At 36.3% G+C, this 14,119-nt stretch overlaps 1 non-coding gene across 1 annotated transcript; it reads right to left on the reverse strand.

Moving 5' to 3' along the window:
- Positions 1–517: 517 nt before the first annotated feature.
- Positions 518–624, reverse strand: LOC141658208 (small nucleolar RNA R71). The gene has a single exon (XR_012549108.1). It is a non-coding gene; the product is annotated as a small nucleolar RNA R71 (small nucleolar RNA).
- Between the last annotated feature and the right edge of the window lie 13,495 nt (positions 625–14,119).

The raw sequence follows: 14,119 nt of genomic DNA on the forward strand, positions 1-14,119 counted from the left end.
TTGGAAGGAAGTAAAAGAGGCCTCTTCTCCCGTACAAGCCAAAAGTGCTAGAAAGTCTTATTTAGACGATCTAGAAGCCCTTGAAGAGGAGGAGGTTTCAAGTTCATCATCTCCACCACCACCACCACCATCTACTACCAAAAATATGGTGAAACTTTCCGATCAGTCAAAGCCCACCGCGGCCATGCTTCCGGCCGGTATCACAACCACTCAAATCACCGTGCCGGACTTCGAGATCAAACCGGCTTTCAATAGCCTTGTGGAGAGGAAGTAATTTGGGGGAAGTCCTTTGGAGGATCCCAAATTTCATGTGCAAAACTTTTGTGACTATTGCTCCATGATCCGTCAAACGGGCGTCACTCAAGCCCAAATAAGGGAAATACTTTTCCCTTTCTCTTTGAAGGACAAGGCCAAGCTTTGGATCAATAGCCTTGACCGCACCGCCATGGGAATCACCAATTGGGAGACTTTGGCCCTAGCTTTCTATCAAAAGTTTTTTCCACCGGAGAAAACTCAAACTTTGAGGAGCCAAATTACCGAATTCCGTCAACAAGCTCTTGAGAGCTTATATGAGGCTTGGGAGAGGTATAAAGAGCTTCAAAGAGAATACCCACATCATGGGCTAGATGATTGGTTTCTAGCAATAACATTCTACAATGGATGTTGTGCCGAGTCCCGAAGGATTCTTGATTCCGCCAACAATGGGCGGTTTGATCAAATTGACACCGACCTTGCTCATGCCACGATCGAATCTATGGCGGTCCATGATGCAAAATATGTCAATTCCCAAGTTGTGTCATCCAAAGGTAAAGAAGAATCCTCCAACAACTCCGTTTTGCTAGCTCAAATCGCCTTGCTCCAACAATTGGCGAAAAGGGATGCTAGAGATTCCATTCAACAAGTCAATGCTATGTCTTCAACAAGCCAAATCGTTGTGTGTGATGGTTGCGGAGGTGTGGGTCATTATGCCGCTCATTGTGATACGTGCATATTGTATAGTCTTTTTAGCCTATTTTAGCACGTATTTCCATGCATTTTTGTACTGTTTATATAATATTATGCCCCGAATTGGCTACTTTGGTTCGTTTTGTCCGTTTTGTAGAAATGAACGCGAAAGTAATGGACTCGTACCACTTTTCGTCCTTTTTGCATGCATTTAGAGGAGACGGGATATTCCAGAGTGAGATACTGCATTGGAATGCGTGAAGACACGGTTTACGAGGAAGTCGGTGACGAGATTGGGCTGATTTGAAGGAAGAAGACTCGATTGAGTGGTTTTATTACTCGATTGACTGGTTTTTATGGCCTCAGTTGGTCGATCGAGCAGTTATTTACTCGATCCAGAAGTGCCGAAAAGAGAGGTTACTCGATCGTGTAACTATTCTACTCGATCGAGTAGATTTTCTGGTGTTTTGCTCGATCGAGTGGATTTATTCCACTCGATCGAGTGGTTTCTTCTGGCGTGGGCTTTAATTAGCCCGCAAGCTTGTTTTAGCTTTTGGACTTAGTTTATTTTCTATTTAAGCATTACGTTACTAGGTCATTAGCTATCTTTTAATCTTTTAATCATTGAATTTTATTATCATCGACACTTTTACTCAGTTTTCATCTATCATTTTCATTCCTCACTGTAACTTTGTCTTTGGGGTTAATTCGCTTGGAATTTGTCGTTCTTTACGCCGGATTATCACGATTGTAATCTCTTTCTCCTTTCTTAATAATAATCTTTATTTCGATTGCTTTAATGACTTGTTTTGCTTCATTTATTTTCTGCCCTAATTCTCTTTTATGCACTTTATTATTTATTTCATTATGTTTATTGTTACTTCATTGTTTGTTGTTAGTTTTGATTATATTAATAGCGATATGAGTAGCTAAATCTAATTCATGTTGGGATTAGGGGATCTATGGTAGGAATGTGACGATGTAGTAAATAGTTTAGATGAGTTAATTGTGAGACTCTGTCACCATAGCAATTTAACTGTATTTTTACCGACTTAGTTGAGTGCACGCTTCTGAGTCATCCCTTTAATCTGGCTAAAATTAATCCTGGATCGGAAGATTGGACTAAATAGGCCTGCTATGAACAGTAGACTACCCTGACGAGGACGGAAGTTAAGTTAGTGGAAGTTTAGGGTAGAAAGTGGACCGGAAGGACCTTTCCATATCCGTCTCGCATTAATTTGTCTAAGTTGTTTACAGTTGAGTCACTGGACTACCATAGTGAACCGAAATCCTGACATGACCCTTCTCTATCTGATAGTTTAATTTTATTTTCCTGCCTTTACTGCTCTTGTCTTTACTTCTACAGATATCTTGCCTCCCTGAGGAGATCGACATGACTTCCCTAGCTATATTAGTTAGAGCCAGTTGGTTATTTTTGATAGGTATACGACAAACGTATCACATTGCCAAGCTCCTATTGAAGAGGTAAATGCCTTTCTAGCTTTAAGACAAATGCTTATCCACCGGGTACATTCTCAAACACATATAACCCAAATTCAAGATTTCAGCCGAATATGTCTTATAGAAGCGACAATGTGCTAAATCCTCAACCATAACCCCCACCCCAACAAAATGACTATGTCCCTCAACAACAAAAATATGTCCCTCCACCGGGTTATCAAAATCAACAAAGGCCCCCACAAAACAATTTCCAACAAAATCAATCTCCACCACAAAATGCCCAACAAAACAACCAAGAAGAAGGTAAGCTTGAGGGCTTGATAGTCCGTATGCAAAAGGAATTGTTGGCTCAAATCCAAAAGAATGAGCAATCTCAAAATGCTGTAATTAAGATGTTGGAGCAACAAATGGCTCAATTGGCCTCATCTAGCGCCTCAAGGAAATCGGGTCAACTACCCTCTCAAGGTGAGCAACCACATGCTACCCTTAATGCTATCTCCTTAAGAAGTGGTACAAAATATGATGGGCCATCAATGCCCAAAGAAGATGAGGAGGTGCTTGTTGAGTTGGAGATCTCTCCAAATGATAAAGAAAATGAAGAAATTCCCAAGAAAGTGGATGATCCACTTGTTGTTGTAGAGAAAGTTAAGGAAGTGGAGGATGCTCCTCCAAAGAAATATGTTGAATCAAAGATTCCGGAAAAAGTCAAAGTGCCATTTCCTCATAGATTGGCAAAGCATCAAAAGAATTCTCAATTCGGTAAATTATGGAAGTTGTGAAGAATCTCCAGGTAACCGTTCCTTTTACCGAATTAATCACTCAAATTCCATCTTATACTAAGTTCATGAAAGACATATTAACTAAGAAGAGGACTTTTGATGAGGTTGAAACAATAGCTCTCACCGTCGAGGTGAGTGCTCTTTCGCAAAACAAGTCCCCTCCTAAGTTAAAAGATCCCGGTAGCTTTTCTATTCCATGCACAATTGGCACCTACCAAATTGATAAAGCTTTATGCGATTTAGGTGCTAGTGTGAGTGTAATACCTTATTCTATTTGTGCTAAGCTTAATATGGGAGTCTTAAAATGCACTAGTGTCACATTACAAATGGCGGACCGTTCTATAAAACGCCCTTTGGGAGTTTTGGAGGATGTTCCCGTTAAAGTTGGTAAGTTTTTCATTCCGGTTGATTTTATTGTTCTTGACATGACCGAGGATTCCCAAATCCCAATCATTTTGGGAAGACCATTTTTACACACCGCGGGTGCCTTAATTGATGTCAAGAACGGTAAAATTACATTGGAAGTGGGTGACGATAAGGTCACATATAATTTGAATAGTGCCATGAAGAGTCCAATGATAGAAGAGTCTTGTTATTCTATTGACATTTTGGATGTTGTTGACATCGTTATAGAAGACTCTACACCTCGATCTTTATCTAAAGATCCCTTGGAGGCACTCTTGCTTTTAGAATCATTTGCAGGTGATAATGAGATTGGAAATGAGGAGATTGATGCTTTGGAGTAAGAATTGGATGGAGAGGAGCTATCATTGGAGGAGAGCTCACACTTTATAGGCTTGGTTGCTACACCTAAAGATCTTGAGGTACAAAAACCCGAGCTTAAGCCCCTTCCTTCCAATTTGAGGTATGCTTTTCTAGATAATGAGGGAATGTGTCCGGTAATCGTTAGTGCTAAATTAGATGAGAGTCAATTGGCTAAATTGCTTCATGTCTTAATGTCTCACAAGAAAGCCATTGGCTATAAACTTGACGATTTAAAAGGCATTAGTCCCAAATTTTGCATGCATCGAATTAATCTTGAGGAAGATCATAAACCATGTGTCTAAGGTCAAAGACGACTAAATCCTAACATGCAAGAAGTGGTAAAAAAGGAAGTACTTAAATTGTTAGATGCGGTAATTATCTATGCAATTTCCGATTCTAAATGGGTGAGTCCGGTCTAAGTGGTTCCTAAGAAAGGAGGAACCACCGTAGTCAAAAATGATAAAAATGAGTTAATTCCAACTAGAATTGTGACGGGTTGGAGAATGTGCATTGACTATAGGAGGCTAAATCTAGCCACCAAGAAAGACCACTACCCACTACCTGTTATTGACAAAATGTTGGAAAGGTTGGCATGTCACAAATATTTTTCCTACCTAGATGGTTATTCCGGGTTCTTTCAAATACCCATTCACCCGGATGACCAAGAGAAGACAACGTTTACATGTCCCTATGGTACATTTGCCTACCGTAGAATGCCTTTTGGTCTTTGTAATGCCCCTGCCACTTTCCTACGTTGCATGATAAGCATCTTTTCCGACTACATTGAGTCCATCATGGAGGTGTTTATGGATGATTTTAGTGTCTATGGTTCTTCTTTTGATGCTTGTTTGACTAACTTGTCCAAAGTTTTGAAGCGTTGTAAAGAGGTTGATTTGGTGTTGAATTGGGAAAGTGCCACTTCATGGTAAATGAAGGAGTGGTGCTTGGTCATATTGTTCCGGAAAGAGGAATTGAAGTGGACCGTGCCAAGGTCCAAATTATTAAGCAACTACCCCCACCGGTAAATGTGAAGAGTGTAAGGAGTTTCTTAGGCCATGCGGGTTTCTACCGCCGTTTTATTAAAGATTTTTCTAAGATTGCCAAACCCCTTACGGAGCTTCTTTTAAAAGGTGCTCCCTTTGTGTTTACTAACGACTGTCTTGAGTCTTTTAATAGGATCAAGAAGGCTTTAATTTCCGCACCTATCATCCAATCACCAGATTTGAACTTGCCATTCGAGCTCATGTGTGATACAAGTGACTATGCGGTAGGTGTCGTGCTAGGACAAAGAAAGGATAAGGTTCTCCATGCTATCTACTACGCTAGCAAAACCTTGGATGCAGCTCAAATTAACTATGCCACGACGGAGAAAGAGCTACTTGCCATTGTCTATGCCTTAGACAAATTCCGCTCTTACTTGATCGGTTCCAAAGTCATTGTTCATACCGATCATGCCGCATTGAAGCGTCTCCTAGCCAAACAAGAAGCTAAGCCAAGGTTGATAAGATGGATCTTGCTCTTGCAAGAATTTGATCTTGAGATTAAAGACAAGAAGGGGGCCGAAAATGTTGTTGCCGATCACTTATCCCGATTAAAGTTCCATGATGGAGGTATTGAATTACCTATCGATGATTACTTCGCCGACGATGTTCTAATGATGTTGGAAGCCAATACTCCTTGGTATGCCGACATAGCCAACTACCTAGTTGGGAGAGAGTTGCCACCCAACCTTTCATATCAACAAAGGAAGAAGTTCTTACATGATGCCAAGTTCTTCCTATAGGATGATCCACATTTGTTCAAACATTGCTCCGATGGACTATTCCGGAGATGTATCCCACATTGGGATGTGAAAGGGGTTCTAGAAGGATGTCATTCTTCTCCTTATGGTGGTCACCATGGACCATGCAAGACCGTTGCAAAGTTGTTGCAATCCGGCTTCTATTGGCCAATCATGTTCCAAGATGCTAAGAATTTCGTAATGGCTTGTGATGCTTGCCAAAGGACGGGCTCCATATCAAGGAGGCACGAGATGCCTCTAAATGGTATCTTGGAAGTAGAGGTGTTCGATGTTTGGGGTATAGATTATCAAGGACCGTTTCCTTCCTCAAAAGGGAATCAGTATATTTTGGTTGCCGTTGATTATGTCTCTAAATGGGTAGAGGCAATTTCTACTCCTACCAATGATGCTCGCACCGTGATTAACTTATTCAAGAAGATCATATTTCCAAGGTTCGGTGTTCCAAGAGCAATCATTAGTGATCGTGGTACTCATTTCAGTGAGAAACAACTTGATGCTTTGTTGGAAAAGTATGGAGTCTATCATAGAAGAGGCTTGGCTTATCACCCACAAACTAGTGGCCAAGTGGAGGTTTCCAACCGTGAGATCAAGTCCATACTTGAGAAAGTTGTTGCCAAATCACGAAAGGATTGGAGTATGAAGCTCGATGACACCTTATGGGCCTATCGTACCGTGTTTAAGACACCTATTGGTACCTCACCATATAGGTTGGTCTATGGAAAGGCGTGCCCTCTTCCCGTTGAGATGGAACAAAAGGATTTTTGGGCAATTAAGGAGCTTAACATGGACCCGAAATTGAGTGGAGAGAAGCAGTTATTGCAACTCAATGAACTTTATGAATCGTTTGCAAGCTTATGAGAGCTCCCGTCTCTATAAGGAGAAAACAAAAAGATGGCATGACAAGAAGATCTTGAACAAGGAATTTCAAATTGGTGATAAGGTCTTGTTATTAAATTCCTGTTACAAGCTATTTCCGGGAAAATTACGATCACGGTGGACCGGTCCATATACCGTGATAAATGTCGACAAGTTCGGTTCCGTTGAAGTGATGACCACCAAGGGCGAAAAATTCAAAGCAAACGGTCATCGTTTGAAGCTCTACATTGAGAATGTGATCTTTGGTGTGATAGAGGAAATGACCGTTTAACCTCTACCAAAGAAAGCTTAAACCGACTCAAGCTTTTTCGTCGTGCGGGACGTTAAACCAGCGCTTCTTGGGAGGCAACCCAAGCTTTTTATTGCTTTTATTTATTTTTGTTCTTAATTTTCTGCAATTTATTGTTTTTCGTAGATTAGTAATAAAATACTCGACTTGACAATGTTTCTTTTTGTGATTTTTAGGTGAAAATGAAGAAAGGAGAATTTGGAGTGAATTTGAAACGCTTCCCCATGCAAGAACCCCATTCGGGGACGTGGTTTTCGAAAAAAAGAAGAAAAGAATTCACTTCCGTATGCAAGCAAGTCAATGCGGGAAGAGGCAGTCAACCCCGATCGTGTTGGAGTTAGTGTCCTCCACAATAGTGCGTATACATAATAAATCTCATTAAAGGAATATTATCAGATATTTAATTATTTGATCCTCGTCAGTTGATTAACGTAAATCGATAACGGTTGGCTGACTAGAGTTTGACGTTATTTCGTGAGACGGCGGTGATCAACTGACCCCTTTCGGTCACACCTAAAGGAATGAACCCCAATAGACAACTAATTAATTGCATGAGATACAACTTATTTAGTCCCTTAATTTATAGACTAAAAGGTTAGTCGATTATTTTAGAGAGATTTCGAGTTTTGAACTCGAGGCACGACAGTTATTATTTAATTATGCGAAAATTGAATAATAAATTTTGGAAGACGGGTTTTAGTTAATTAATTGTTAGTTCACTAAAATTGTACTAATTTATTAATGTGATTAATATTAGTACGCAAATAATATGTATAGCGGTACACGTATATTTACGAAGTGATTTGAACGAAATTAATTATGGAAATATTTAAACATGAAACGATGTTTAAAGTAAAATTTACACGTATATGTGCGACAAATATAAGAATCGATATGGACCCGTAAATGGGCAATTGGACCGTGTAAATGAAGTTAGTGGATGATCATAATCTTTCACTTTTACTTGTTTTTCTTCCATAAGTGTCATATGATCATTGTGCATGTCATAATGTTTTTAGACAAAAATTGAAACAAATCCACTCCTACACACTACCCCTCCCACCCGGTTTTCCTCCTCTCTATTAAGACAAATTTTTGTTCATTTTTGCATGTAAGCTCATTCATGTGTTTTGCATGTGAACAAAAACTACTTATCTCTCTAAAATAATTATCCATCCTTTACTAAGTTTTTAATAAACTAAAATAAATAATTACTAAGAGTGTTAGTAATATTTACATATTATCAAGGGAATTATTCTAACTAGTTACTAGTAAATACTTGTTAGATTAATTGGGTTGAGTTCTTGGGTGCACATTGTTGGGAGATCTTCTCTTTGAAGATTTGTTAGGAGGATCATCCTTTTGTTATAAGCTCAAGAACAATCAAGGTACGAGATCTTGATTGTGCCCATATTACCTTAAAAATCTATGTAAGGAAATTGTTTTTCCTTAACTTTAATTTTTATGCTTTTATATTTGTATGCATGTTACATAGATCACCAAAATGATAAATTATGAGATAATTTATTTTTTTATTAGAGAGTCTAATATGGATCTATAATCTTTCAAGTGGTATCAGAGTGGCGCAGCGGAAGCGTGGTGGGCCATAACCCACAGGTCCCAGGATCGTAACCTGTCAGTGGTTATATGGAGATAATTTTGGAATGAAGAGGCAAGGGACCAAAGAGTTGGTTTTCGAAATGTAATAGACTAGTTTTTATTAACTAGGTGGCCATACTAGGATTTATTCATATGCTTACTTGTTTGCTTGTTTTTATTTTCACGCATGCCAAAATCGCCATTCACATGCATTTTATTCTCGCGATTGTCAATTCACGTCATTTACATTCACCGACTTAGTTCACATATAGGGTATTTATGACTAAATTGACAAGATCTCTCACATAACTAAAATTGAGATTATCCTTACCAATTAGTAACACCTATGATCTCTTGTTCATTAGAGCCACGCTCGCCCAAGCGGGATGTTCTCTTTTTACCTTGAGTAAGTAAGGTGGTAAGCGGTTATCACACGTCAAAATTGGTTGGACTCAACGGGATATAAGACGGTCTTGTGTTCCAGGGCTAGTAGATGGATTTAAGGAAATTCGTCAACCAAGAGTTCTAGAGGTAGAATTAGTCAACGTGACTTACCGAATTCACACAATTATGGGATGTTTCGCTCAAGCGATGCTCATTTTTGTTTAATATTTGGGTTTTCGAATCATTTATATAATTTAGTGGCAGATCATTATATAAATGTTAAAACTTGTTAAATATGTTTCACAAGTAAAATTAAAACATTGAATGTTAATTTTTCCTATTTTTCGTGCATTCTCATAAATGTATGACATCACGCACTGCATCCTCCTTTCTCTATTGATTGTTATACTTGTTTCATTCTTTCATAGAAAGCGGTTTCTTTGAAGGAATTAATGATTGGTAACATGATTTACCAATTCACCTACATAAGCTTACAACGATTTTTGCGGTTATTATACAACTTAATTAACGACCCACTACTACAGATACAGGCTATAACAACGGTTAAAAACCGTTGTTATATAAAAAAGCGGACGTTGTTAATGCGTCCGTTGTAAAAGGTTTTAACAACGGTTGGTTTTCTTAAGGAACCCGTTGTTAAAACTATTAACAACGGTTTTAAGTATAAAAACCCGTTGTGGAAAGTGTGACTCAATTTTGGGGGGAAAGTTATAACAATGGGTTGTAATATACAAAACCGTTGTTATAACTAAAGAAAACGGGTTGTTTATAAATAACCGTTGTTGTTTGTTTTTGAAAAATAAAAAAAACTAAATTAAATATTACTAGATGCATGCATAATTACGGCCCATTATAATTCCGATTCATGCATTATTACTACCATCCCTGTGCATATGAATGGACAATATGGAATGAAAAGGGTTAGTAATAAGATTTGAAGCAGCAGAGAGAGATATGATGATGATTATGACACAACTTCCTAACATATATATTAATTAAAAAACAACTCAAACCACACATTGTTTAGTATAAATACATGCATTATCTCAACTAACATTCCATTATCTCACTATACATCTCCAAACCCTAACTGCTAAAACAAACTCCAAATAAACCCTAATTAATCTTTCAAACAAACTCCAAACTCCATCAACAAAATGAATGATATCATCCTTAAGACTCTTACTATGATCGAGAACAACAACAGTTTCATCCGCCGGTTGCTCCACATTGAGGAAAGTTTCAGGAGCTACCTTGTAGATGCTCGATCCGTACTGAAGGAGGCCAAAAAAGATGGCTTGACAGAGCAGCAGCAGTTGCAACTATATAACGATATAGCAACTGCTGAACGGAACCTCCAAATAGCCAAGGAGGAGAGGACGGATATCATAGAAGAGAATAAGACTCTCAATGAAAATATAAGAATTGCATTTTTATTAATGTAATTTTTTTTTAATTTATGTATTTATATATATATATATATAGGGGTTCTTCTAAGGTCCTTACATCCATTGAGTCCCTAAGTCCTTATAAGGGCCTTTGGATGGAAGGGATGGAGGGATGAGATTTCATCTCAATGGATGGCCATAAATCTCCCTCCCTAATCTCCCTTCCTAATCCATGTACAACTCCATCCTAATTTGTATAACTCCATCCTCCTTCTAATCCTCCCTTCTCACTTCCTCATAATTCACCCTCTCACTTCTCTCTCATTCACTCATTCTCTCTCATTTCCTTCTCAATCTCACAAAACAAAAAAAAACCCAAAAAAAACCCACTCCCTCTTCCACACCTCCGGCTGACCACCACCCAACCCGGCCACCACCTTCCTTCATCTCCTCTTTATCACCCACCACAACAACCTCACGACCACACCCTGCGACCACCCAACGACCACCGCCACACCTCTCCTCCTTCTACCCCCGCCACCTTCCTCCACCCGTGCACAACCGCCCTTTTCCAATTTTTTTTTATTTTCTGTAGAACTTCCGCCCCACCACCATCATCCCACGACCACCACTCCACGACACAACCACCCTCCTCTCCACCACCGCCCTCCTCGTGTCAAATATACCCAGAGACCGGCCTGCAACCGCCACTCCTCTCGCGCCGCCGCGCACTCCCTCCCCTCTTCCTTTCTCCTTTTTTTTTTCATCCGATCTAGGATGAAAACGAGCTAGAAAATCGTCACAAAATCAAATCAATGACCCTCTTCCCTTCGTCGTTCGTCCGTCGCTCCTCCTCTCTGGTTCTCAGTTTTTTTTTTTCTTTTATTTTGTTTGTGTTTATGTGATATAAGGTAATAATTCTAATTTTTGAATACATATATATGATTGAATACATATATATAATTCTAATTTTTTTGCTAATTTTTCTGATTGGGTACTTTCTCCTTTTTTTTTCAGTCCGCGTGGTTATTATTTTTTTGTTTTTCTGTTTTGTTTTCATTTTTTTGGTTTTTGTTATTGTTTTTGGTTCTTCTGTACGCACTCCCTCCGTCTTCCTTTCTCATTTTTTTGGTTTTTGTTATAGTTATGTTTTTTTTTTTACGTTTTTCAGATCTCTTTTTTTTTGGGTTTTCAGATCCGTTTTTTTTTTTTTTTTTTTTTTTTTGTCTAGATCTAGTTTATATTTGGTATGGTTTGCTTTGGTTTTGTTGTTGTTTTTTATTTACGACTAACGTTATACACTTAAAACATTAAAGTTATACTATTTACGACTAAAGTTATACACTTAAAACATTAAAGTTATACTATTTACGACAAAAGTTATATTTTTCAAAAATTAAAGTTATACAATTTATATTATTTTGTTGTGTGTTGTTATTTACTTATTTTTTATTTTTTTATTTCAAATATGTTTTAAATTACATTTTGATATTTAGATGGGCTTTATTTTTTCAGATCTAGTATTGTTGGTTCAAAGTTAGTATTGGTGGTTTTTAGGATTTCGGTTATATATTGAACTAAAGTTATACGATTTTGGACTAAAGTTATACAAATTTGGACTACAATTATACCAAAATGATTGAAGTTATACAAATAAGGACAAAAGTTATTCAAATAAGGACTAAAGTTATACAAAAATGGACTAAAGTTATACAAAAAAGGACTAAAGTTATACAAAAATAGACTAAAGTTATGAAAAAAAGACTAAAGTTATACAAAGATTGGACTAAAGTCATACAACAATGGACTAAAGTTATACAAAAATGAACCAAAGTTATACAAAAATGAACCAAAGTTATACAAAAATGGACTAAAGGTATATAAAAAATTGGACTAAAGTTATACAAATATGGACTAAAGTTATACAAAAATAGACCAGAGTTATACAAAAATAGACCAGAGTTATACAAAAATGCACCAAAGTTATACAAAAAATGGACTAAAGTTATACAAAAAATTGGACTAAAGTTATACAAAAATTGGACTAAAGTTATACAAAAATGAACCAAAGTTATACAAAAATGAACCAAAGTTATACAAAAATGGACTAAAGTTAGTCCATATTTGTATAACTTTAGTCCATTTTTGTGTAACTTTGGTTCATTTTTGTATAACTTTGGTTCATTTTTGTATAACTTTGGTTCATTTTTGTATAACTTTAGTCCAATTTTTGTATAACTTTAGTCCAATTTTTTGTATAACTTTAGTCTTTTTTTGTATAACTTTGGTCTATTTTTGTCTAACTCTGGTCTATTTTTGTATAACTTTAGTCCATATTTGTATAACTTTTGTCCATATTTGTATAACTTTGGTCCATTTTTGTATAACTTTGGTTCATTTTTGTATAACTTTGGTTCATTTTTGTATAACTTTAGTCCATTTTTTGTATAACTTTGGTGCATTTTTGTATAACTCTGGTGCATTTTTGTATAACTTTGGTTCATTTTTGTATAACTTTGGTCCATTTTTGTATAACTTTAGTCCTTATTTGTATAACTTTAGCCCATATTTGTATAACTTTAGTCCATTTTTGTATAACTTTGGTTCATTTTTGTATAACTTTGGTTCATTTTTGTATAACTTTGGTTCATTTTTTTTATAACTTTAGTCCAATTTTTTGTATAACTTTAGTCCAATTTTTGTATAACTTTAGTCTTTTTTTGTATAACTTTGGTCTATTTTTGTATAACTTTGGTTCATTTTTGTATAACTTTACTCCATTTTTGTCTTAGATGAAAAAAAAGTATCTCACAAAAAAAAAACGAGATTTAAAACACGAAATCTTAAAAAAAAAGTATAACAAGAAGAGATTTAAGAAAATGAATAAAAAATAATAACTAACAAAATAAAAGACAACTAAAATAAAATAAAAGACAAAAAAAAATAGTAAATGGAAAAAACAACTAAAAACATACAAATTAATACAAAACGAAAAAAAAAAAAAACGAGTTGAAAAAAAAAAAAAAAAAAGTCAGCGGCGGTGGGGTGGCGGCGGCGGGGGTGGTGGGTGGTTATTTGGTGTCGGGTGGGGTGGTGGTGGGTGGTGGTGAATGAGGAAGAGAGGAATGAATGATTTATTTGAGTTTTTTGATTTATTTGGATTTTTTGAATTTTTTATTTATTTGGATTTTTGGGTTTTTTTATTTATTTGGGGTTTTTTTTTAGAGTTTGAGAGAAGAGAGAAATGAAATGTGTAAGATGAAAGAGAAATGGATGAGTGGAAAACAAATATATAGTAAATTAGTGATTAATTAGAGTGGATTAGTGAAGGAGGACAGAGATGGTGAGATTAGCTTATAAACACACTTTTTGGAGTTGATCTCATCCCTCCATTTCCCTCCATCCAATGGCTCATAATAGAACTTATGAACTCAATATAAATGTGGACCTTAGTTGATCTCCTCTCTCTCTCTCTCTCTCTCTCTCTCTCTCTCTATATATATATATATATATATATATATATATATATATATATATATATATATATATATATATATATATATATATATATATATATATATATATATATATATATATATATATATTAATTATATTAATTATGTTTATCATGCATTCCTCTCTATCATCTTACTTCTTCTTTGTTTTAGTTTATTTATTTGTTTTACTAGCTAATTAAGCGAATAATACTTAAAGAAATAACATAATGGTCGATAAAAATACATACATTCAAATGAAATAATTAGAAAAAGAAAATAATGACGATGAAAGACGATGAAACCAACAGTGACGA

The sequence above is a fragment of the Silene latifolia genome, chromosome 5 (genome assembly GCF_048544455.1).
Source record: "Silene latifolia isolate original U9 population chromosome 5, ASM4854445v1, whole genome shotgun sequence".
NCBI lineage: Eukaryota > Viridiplantae > Streptophyta > Magnoliopsida > Caryophyllales > Caryophyllaceae > Silene > Silene latifolia.